The sequence below is a fragment of the Nannospalax galili genome, unplaced genomic scaffold (assembly GCF_000622305.1).
Source record: "Nannospalax galili isolate Female #2095 unplaced genomic scaffold, S.galili_v1.0 scaffold3643, whole genome shotgun sequence".
NCBI lineage: Eukaryota > Metazoa > Chordata > Mammalia > Rodentia > Spalacidae > Nannospalax > Nannospalax galili.
The window spans coordinates 22005-31226 of NW_008348665.1; the positions used below are offsets into that span (position 1 = coordinate 22005).

The following is a 9222-nucleotide window of genomic DNA, read 5'->3' on the forward strand; positions in this document are numbered from 1 at the left end:
TTTGGGGAGGGGGTCTAAGAGTGACCTGGGGGTGCTGGGGATGACCTGGGGATGGGGGTTAGGAGTGACTCTTGGGACAGGGTAGACGGACTAGTAGTTTGTGTGCTGGGTTAGATGAAGTAGGGTTTCCTTTGAGGGACCTGGAGTAAGGACAATAAGTGACAAACTGGAACCCACCAATCCAAAAACAGATCTTGGAGCACACGGCCACAAGCCTCGTCCTTTTTCCAGAAGTAGGGGAGATGTCCTAGAAGGAAACTAGAAGAAAGAGAAGCATTAGGCTCAGTAGTGGCCACCACCGAAGGATGCCTGCCCTCCCCCTCAGGACCAGGAGAGGAGGTGTTTGGGAACTGAGGAGGCATGGCACTGGCTTTGAAACACCAGGCAGAGGTGCAGATGGTACAATACCTGGTCCAACAGGTGACAAAGGCCTCCTTAGAGAGCAGTTTTATTTCTGTTCCCCTGGTCAGAGGTCCAGGGCTGGCACAGGAGAAGGGCTCAGTTGGTCACCTCTGACACTTACCAGTGTGCCACGCCCCACACTAAGCCTCATTCATGGTCCTCCAGCATCTCCTGGCCAAGGCAAGCACTACAGTAATCATTATTATCATATTATTTCTAGGTGGGGCAGAGACAAGAGAAGTGAAGCCACATGCCCACCATTGCACAGCTGGCACCAGGCTGGGCAACACCTTCTCTTCAGGGGACAGTCTATGTAGGTCTGCCGTGTGAGCACCACATTATAAGCAAGCCTGCTCGGTGTCACCTTGACACACATTTCAAGGTGCCCATGATGGCCTGCCTCCTGTATAACTTTACTCTGCCCACTACAGACTCCTGAAAGGGTTTCAATGAACTGAAACTGGGTCTGGAACTAAGATTCTCCCAGGGAGACTAAGAGAAAACAAATAAGAGGCCAGAGAATGGTAAAAGAGAAAAATAACTGGTCTAGGGATGTGGCTCAGTTGGTAGAGTGCTTGCCTAGCACACACAATGCCCTGGGTTTGATTGATCCCAAGAATCACATAAAGTAGATATGGTGGTATATACCTGTAATCGCACCACTTTGATGGAGGCAGGAAGATCAGAAGTTCAAGACCATCCTCAACTACATAGAGTTCAAGACTAGCCTGGGCTAGAGACTTGGGGAGGGGGGCAGAGCTAGAGAGACAGAGAAAGAGAGGGCCAGAAAGCCAGACAGAGAGGGAGAGAGAGAAGGGCAGCAGGGATACATGTGGGGATGGCCATTTTATACAAACAGAAGTATCTTTTTATAAGGTGCCCTTGTAGGCTGGGAAGATAGTGCAGTTGTTAAAGTACTTAGCACACAAGCACAAGAACCTGAATTTGGATCCCTAGCATCCACATTTAAAAAAGAGGCCAGGCTTTGTCGCAGACACCTTTGGTCTTTTTGAGACAGGGTCTCTCTGCAGTCCCAGCTAACCTGGAACTCACTATGTAGACCAGACTGGCCTTGAACTCATAGAGATCTGCCTGCCTCTGCCTTCCAAGTGCTGGGATTAAAGGCATGTGCCAGCACGCCCAGGTCGACTGCTTTTAATGTGTCCCAGAGGTTGTGTTGTGTTGTATTGTCCTTTTTGTTGCATTGCAGGAATTCTTTTAATTCTTTCTTAATTTCTCCTTTGACCCACTCGTTTTTCATTTGCCAGGAGTTCGTGTAGTGTTTAGTAGGTGAAGATAAGTGACTCCCTGGCGCTTACTGGCCAGCCAACCTAACCAAATTGTTGAGCTCCAAGTTCAGAGAAAGATCTTGTCTCAAAAAATAAGGTGGATGGGACTGAAGATTGATGGTTCAGCAGTTAAGAACACTAGATGCTTTTGCAGAGGACCCAAGTTCGACCTAGCACCCACATGGAAGCTAACAACTGTCCATAACTCCAGTTCCAGGGGTTCTGACACCCTCTCTGATCTCTGCAGACATTGCATTACATGGGTGAACTTACATAAATGCAGGCATAGCACTCACACACATAAAATAAAAATAAAAAGTTAAATTAAATAAGGTAGATGGAGTTGGAGAGACACCTCAGCAATTGGGAGCCCTGGGTGCTCTTGCAGAATACTTGGGTTTGAATGCCAGAATTTACATGGTAGCTAATAGCCTTCCATGGTCCCAGTTCCGGGAGGGGATCCAATGTCCTTTTCTAACCCCCTCATGCATTGCATGACATGGGTACACTTACATATATGTAGGCAATACACTCATACACATAAAAAATAATAAATAAAAAAATTTTAAAGGTGGCGTGTAGCAAGCCATGTCATGAACAGTTACTATGTCTTGTGACTTGATGGCTTACGGCATACTTGCATAATTAATGTTCAATGAAAGGACAAAAGAACTACGTGAGCACTGTGAGCGCTGATCCCAAAAGGCAAACCTCTGGGGCAAAACGTGTGTTTTTAAATTCTGAAAACACTCTGATTGGGTTGAAGCTATTCTAGAAAGCAGATGTTTCTGACACATAAGTTTAGTTAGAGGCTGCTCTGTCTGATAACATCTATATGTTGTATTCCTTGGCTTGTTGTTGTATGTAACTTGTTATTATGTCTTATGTGTTCTTGGCACAATATTTCCTATGAACTCAACTTATCCATTATTTTAGTACTGAATAAAAGATCAGGACTGAGAAGGATTTGCATCTGCAGACCATGAGTATCAGATGCTCCGCTTAAAGCTTCATCTGTGTCTTCCCGTCCTTTGGAGTCTCCACTCAACTAGTACAGTGGAGAGTGACTGGCTTCCAACATTGACCTCTGGCCTCCACATGAACACATGTACACACATGCACATACCACACACACATATAAGAAGGTAGTCTGTGAGCTGAGACAGACAAGCTGTGAGAGATTTGTCCGCACAGGTGGTTGGGAAAAGAACATTCCAGACAATGGGAACAACAGATCAAAGGGCCCTGAGGTGAGCATACTTGGACAGCAAAAGGACCACGTGCTAAAAAGGATGCTTGAAGAGAAAGCAGCACAAGATGGGATCGCCAAGGTAGGAGGGTAGACGATGCGGGGAGTTGCGGACTTTGTCCTCAGTGAGGTGGGGGCCATTGGTGGGTTTTGAGAAGAACTCAGAGAAGATCTAACTTGGGCTTAGATGGATCCCTTTTGTGGCCACACTGAGAGTAATGGGCAGAATGGGGCCCAGAGTAAAATCAGAGGCATCTGCAGCCAGTGGGAGCCATGAGAGGTGAGAAGCAACAGACTGGGGGAGGGGGAGGGATAGTGATGGTGATGAGAGGCCAGAATCACAGGGTACAGGTATGGGGCAGTGAAAGGACATAGGACCTTGCGCTAGGGCAGCTAGGCTAGTGGGGGATCTACCACTTACTCAGAGGACAAAGCTGGAGAGCAGCCTGTGGGCTCAGAGCTAGTGCTCACTCTGTGTACTACCTTCTTTCTCTCTCCACATCCCTCAACCTGAGGTGACCTGTCCCCATAAGTCCTTTCCTGTCTCAAGACTGACAACTCAATGCAGGTGGATGAAGTCAGGACCATGGCTTTGGACCCACTTGTTTGTGCCAGCCTGGAAGAAGGGCTTATCTGATTAGAAGCAGAGATGACATCTGGTATCCAAGAGAGGCTCCATGTAAATGTCAGACTGAAGGCTCAGAGAAAGGAGCCATGTTCAGGCCAGTACCCAGATGAGCCCGTAGGAGATGCATGGAGAGAGAGAGAGAGAGAGAGAGAGAGAGAAAGAATGAGAATATCAAGGAAAGGGCCATCATGATGGGCTCATGAAGCAAAGCAACAACCAGGAAACTAAGCTAACAGGTGGGAGTAGCACAAAGAGGAGGCTTCTGGGGGGGGGGGAACATGGGGACTAGGACTGGCATTGGCTTCGGCAATATGGAGGTCCCTGGGGTGGGTGGAAAGGCAGGGGCCAAAGCCGGATGGGAGTGAGTTCAAGAGTGGGTGAGAGGGAAGACTGGAGGACCATCGGAAGGGTCTGTCAATGGGTTTGCTGCAGGGGGCAGAGCTGGGAGCAACAGGAGAGTGCAGAGATAGGCTTTTCCAAGCTGCAGATTGGTACAGCATGTTATATAAAGATGGGAGAGATGCTGTGGAGGAGAACCAGTGGTGTGGGAAGATGCGGGTGCTGCTGGGACAGGGCCACTGAGCCAAGGGGACCGGCTAGCCTCAGCTAAAGCACCCGCAGGCACTTGCAAGAGCGGCTGTAAGGTGCCCATGGGGTGTGGGGCAGGGGTGGGCAGCTGTGGCAGCGGAACCCCGGCAGGTAGTTCTCCCCAGTTACTCTATTTGTTCAGGGAAGTAGGAGAATAAAAGCTGAGCATGCAGATGGAGGGGGAGGTGATGGGGCTGAGAGAAGGCAGGAAAGCTGCCTGGGGAGGGGGTGGGTGAATGTACCAGGGCAGGAAGTGTAGAGCAGCTGAGGCCACTTCCAGGTGAGGGGACTTGGAGAAAGGCAAACCTTGCCATCACATACTATTGGCTATATTTCCAGAATCATCTATTTGCCACTCCCCAGACTATACATACTAGGGGGTTGTTCTCAGCTCTAAGTCACTCACTTCAGTGAGTCTGGGCCCTCTTTCCTCTCCCAGATGTGTCTGACCCCAGAGACTGAACGCTAACTTTTTGGGTCAGCCACCTGGGAAGGCAGGACCTAAGGTCCACTCCTCCTGGTTCCAGCAGGGGATGCTGGGAAGAAGATTTGAAATAGGCAGGTAAGGCTGTGAGGTGGAACCCTGGGACCTCAGACAGAAGCTCACTTGTCAGAAGTCCTGGTGATAGACTGCATAGGGCAGGGTAGGCCATGGAGGGCAGGCAGAGCAGAGGCCCCTCCCAGTACTTCCCAGCACATTCTCTTCCCTTTAGCAGTGACTGGCCAGTTGGGAATCCAAGGTTCCTATGGACTTGGTCAGTAACTAGAGCAGGGGCCATCTGGAGAGCCCTCTGTGAGGCTACCAGAGTCCTCACAATGATTGAGGGGCAGGCTCTCCACCAGAAGTGTGTGCAGGTGAGGGCCATGTTTGTGATTCATGCCAGAGAGTTAGGGTGATGAATGTCCTACTGGGCACCCAGAATCTGTGGGATGCATCACAGAAGAGGACCAGGCATGGGGCTGTACCATGGCTAAGCCCCATCTGCTCTTTGTAGAAGAGCTCCCTACTCTGGGTGACTTGTGAGTCTGGCCATTCTGGGTGGAAAAAACTAGCAACTTCCAGGAGTCAGTGTCAAGACACCTATTCCAGAATTAATTAAAAACTAGGTGAGAAGGTCCTTTCATTGTCAAGTTACTGCCACTGCACAATCAGTACAGGAGAGTAGGGGCCAGAGAACCAAAGAAGCAGTGAGTGAGTGGGACGGATCAAACTGTGTGGCTTAAGTTTCCAGCTATTATGCAGATCAGTATAGTAGGATGCTGTACTTAAAGCACAGAGCATGTGCACTCAGGGAGGGCCTCCTGGAAGAGAGGGCCTCCTGGAGAGTACAGAGGATGGGGGTTGGGGGGGCACAGCAGCTGCCTCTTGCAAGCAAAGGGGTTCCTTGCTTACAAGCTGGCAAAGTCTTGAAATGCCAAGGGACAAGTGCCACTACTGGGGTCTCATTTCCTGTCAACCACAGGGTCACCATTATGGTTTGTAAACCCAGGCTTCGAATGACAGAACATCTGATTTGTGCTAGAAGAAGTTCCGGAACTTCCATTTTGTTTGATTTTATATTTGACCATTGCGACGGACCAGCCCAGACTGGGGCAGTTCAGTCCGACGGGAACAGGGTCGTCGAGAGGGTGGACAAGGAGTCGGCGAATGACAAACAGACACAAAGGAGCTTGATGAAAGTCTGAGTGTATTTTTACAGCTGCAAGGTTTGAAATATATACAGCAAAGATTGCGAAAGTTCATCATCAGCGTGACTGTTCTGTAATTAGTCACCTCCTAAGATTTTCAGTAAAAGTAAAACAATTTTGCCAACCCTCATGTATAGCCAAAACACATTTCTTTATCTTATCAACCTGGTACCAGTCAGCAAATTCCTGCTTTATGATACTATGGTTTCTACTACCAGTTTTTATTATGCACTCAGAACTCTGCTAGTTTTGTGTTTTCAGGTCAGAATGACCTTAAACCACCAAGTACTTTCAATATCAACTGTGTATGATATTTCATTTTTAACTATTTGATAACATTCCTTGCTTATTTGTAGTGGGCCATCGGGCTTCTAAGTTATTTTTAACTCTATAAGTCCCAAAAAGGCTATTTCATGCTAGGGATCCGTGAAACCATACTTTTCTCTTATCCTACCAATTTTTAAATACTTTCTATATTTGCTCTTTAATGCTCTCTTATTGATTGTTTGTCAAAAGACTCCAAAATAGTCTTGATCTTACCAATTTATCCATGAATTGTAATGAATAACAAGAAACCCTTCTTCTATCTATATTTATCTATCTACATTTTTCTTCTAGAAATATATTATTCCCTGGACTTTGCAGCATTAACTCTGCTTAGTCACTTCTCACTATGTCTAAAATATCTCTCATTAAAATATCTTTCGTTAATAATGGTGCATCTGAACTAGAATGATTAATTTTCATTAATAGTGATACATCTGGAGGCAAAATTGTCTTTTGTGATTGAGTTCTTGAGAACTTTTCCTGCATACTAGGATAATTAAAAGATTCAATATAAGCAGTGACAGCGGTGTCAAGGACACCAGGTGCTTTCTGGGCCCCTGAAAGTCCATGATACAGTGACAGTCAGAAAGATAATAGCAAGTAAAAGCATGCCAAGTACACTGCATGTTTTTTAGCACAGCCAATTCCAAGAGGCAACCTTCCTTGAAGTTCCAGCCTCAACCCACAGAGGATCTCACACAGGCTTCATTGGAGATGGCGTGACAGACCATCAATCAAGTTTTAATCCAAAATTTTTTTACATACGTATTGCTTAGTTCACTTAATTGAATAGAGCCTGGCCTGATTACGGTCAGCCTCCTCACAGCATTCTTCCTTTCATACACCTGCAAATGACAGGTAGACTCTGGTGTGAGTGATGGGGAGAACTCCACCATGAAAAGAAGAGAAATACAGACACATATTGCTACATACATGACCCTTAAAAACATACTAAGTGAAAGAAGGCAGACACGAAAGGCCATAGATTGTATGAGTTCATTTATAGGAAATGTCTAGAACAGGCAATCCATGGAGATAGAACTCAGATCAGTACTAGGAATGTTGGGGTAGGGGCCAGAGAGTAACGTCTAATGGAGACAAGATCTCTTCTTGGAGTGACAGAAATGTTCTGGAATTACTAGTAATGGTTATACAACTCTGTGGCTTGATAAAATTTTTCAAAGGGTAGATTTTGTGGTATGCACATTATATCTCAATTTTTTTAGGGAGAGGGACTCGAGTTCAAGTTCTACCTTCCCCAGATTCGGGTCCCAGCAGATCTGCAAAGCCTGAAGGACCTGGGTTTAGGAGAATAACAATGAAACTCTTAAAACAAGCACAGAAGCCATTCGTCATTCATTCCCAAGCTGTGGATAGCTGACTTGGACACGGGAGTTGTGTGCCTAACAGAGCCTGGAAATCCCACCAACCAACCTGGAATCATTGTGCATATGCCAGATGCTGCTGGGAGAGACACTGGGGCCACTGCAGTGAACAAGACAGACAGAGAGAGAGAGAGAGAGAGAGAGAGAGAGAGAGAGAGAGACCGACCCATGGAGGAGACAGACACTTAACAGTGACTTACGGGTCTGTGGAATGAATATAATATATTGAGGGGTCCAGCAAGAAGGGAAGGCCTATCTAGCTGCAGCAGAAGGCAGAGCCGCTAAGCAAGAGAAAAAGGGTTCCAGGGAGACCCCAAGGTTGGAAAGCGACCACACAGAGGGCAGAGAGCCAAGGGGGGAGGGAAAACAATTACCTCTCTATATCACCAGTCACAGAGGTCATTCCTGAATCCCCCAAACGGGAATTCAGGCTGCTGTGCTGTAGATAGTATCTTCCAGAATGTTCATGTCCTGAGGTTTCAAAAAAATGTATCCAATACCATCCTTTATTCATTCATTCATTCATTCAACAAATACTTATTGAGCAAGTGTAGCACACCAGTCACTGAGGATGCACAGGCAAACAGTGCATCTCTGCCCTTCCCGGGCTCACAATGGGGGGGGGCAGTCAACAGGTGGAAAGATGTCTTCAAAGATTATGTCCCCGGGTAAGGAACCCAGGCTGGGCAAGCTTTGCACAGAGTGGCTGGGGACTGCCTGTTTGATGTGGGACCCCATGTACAGGACCTCCAGAGAGAGAAGCAGAGAACAGGCAAACTGGGGGCAGCTGTGAGGTAAATCAAGAGGGGTGGAGAAGGGGACCAGCACTGGTTGGGCCTGAGAACTCAGCAGGGGTCTTGCAGGCTATGCCGCATATTTCATATGGACCTGAATTTTTTTTAGTTCTGTGATGGGAAGCCCTTGGGACCAGGACAAAACAAATCTAAGCTTCAGGAAGGTTTGCTTTTGATGGGAGGGTGGTAAATTGGGTGAGGGGTCAAGAATGGAACAAAAACACAAATAGGATATCCCAGGACAGAAACACAGACACAAGGGAACTTGGCCAAAGAACTGCTCTGTTCTTTGACGGTTGACCCCTGTCCAAGTTCCAGTTTACAGCTTCCACTTTGGAGGCAGGGCTGACCTGGGTTTAAATCTAGGCTTACCAACTGTGTGACCTTGGGCAGGTGACTTCACCTCTGAGCGCCTCAGTCTCCCGGTCTGAACGATGGGGTAACAATAGCGCCTATCTGGCAGGGCTGTCACTGCCATCACATTTATGGGGCCCAGCGGAGCGCGGTGGGCTCCCAGCAGCTGCGGCGGCTGTGAGTAATTTGTTACTAAGAATAGTAAGCGCCCCTCTCCTGGCCTCCGTCTCCGATCTGGGCGCGCACGCAGAAGCGAGGCTGGACCCCTCGGCCCGGACACAAGGTTGGATGCGGTCCCCAGGCCCCCGGATCGAGCGCCCCATCCAGGCCCCCGCCCCCTCCCCCCGCTCACCTGGGCCGCGGCGGCCCGGGGATGTGCTCATAGCGGCTGCGAGCGCGATGCACGAAGGTGCAGCAGAGGCCGAAGGCGAGCAGGACGGCGCTGCCGAGCAGTAGCAGCCCAGGGCTCATGGCTCCGGGCCCGGCCGGGCCAGGGGCGGCGCCTAGCGCCGAGGGG

General features: G+C 48.3%; 1 pseudogene; it reads right to left on the reverse strand.

Annotated features, from left to right (window-relative positions):
* Positions 1-9216, reverse strand: part of LOC103744197 — a 30653-nt pseudogene extending 21437 nt beyond the window's left edge.
* Between the last annotated feature and the right edge of the window lie 6 nt (positions 9217-9222).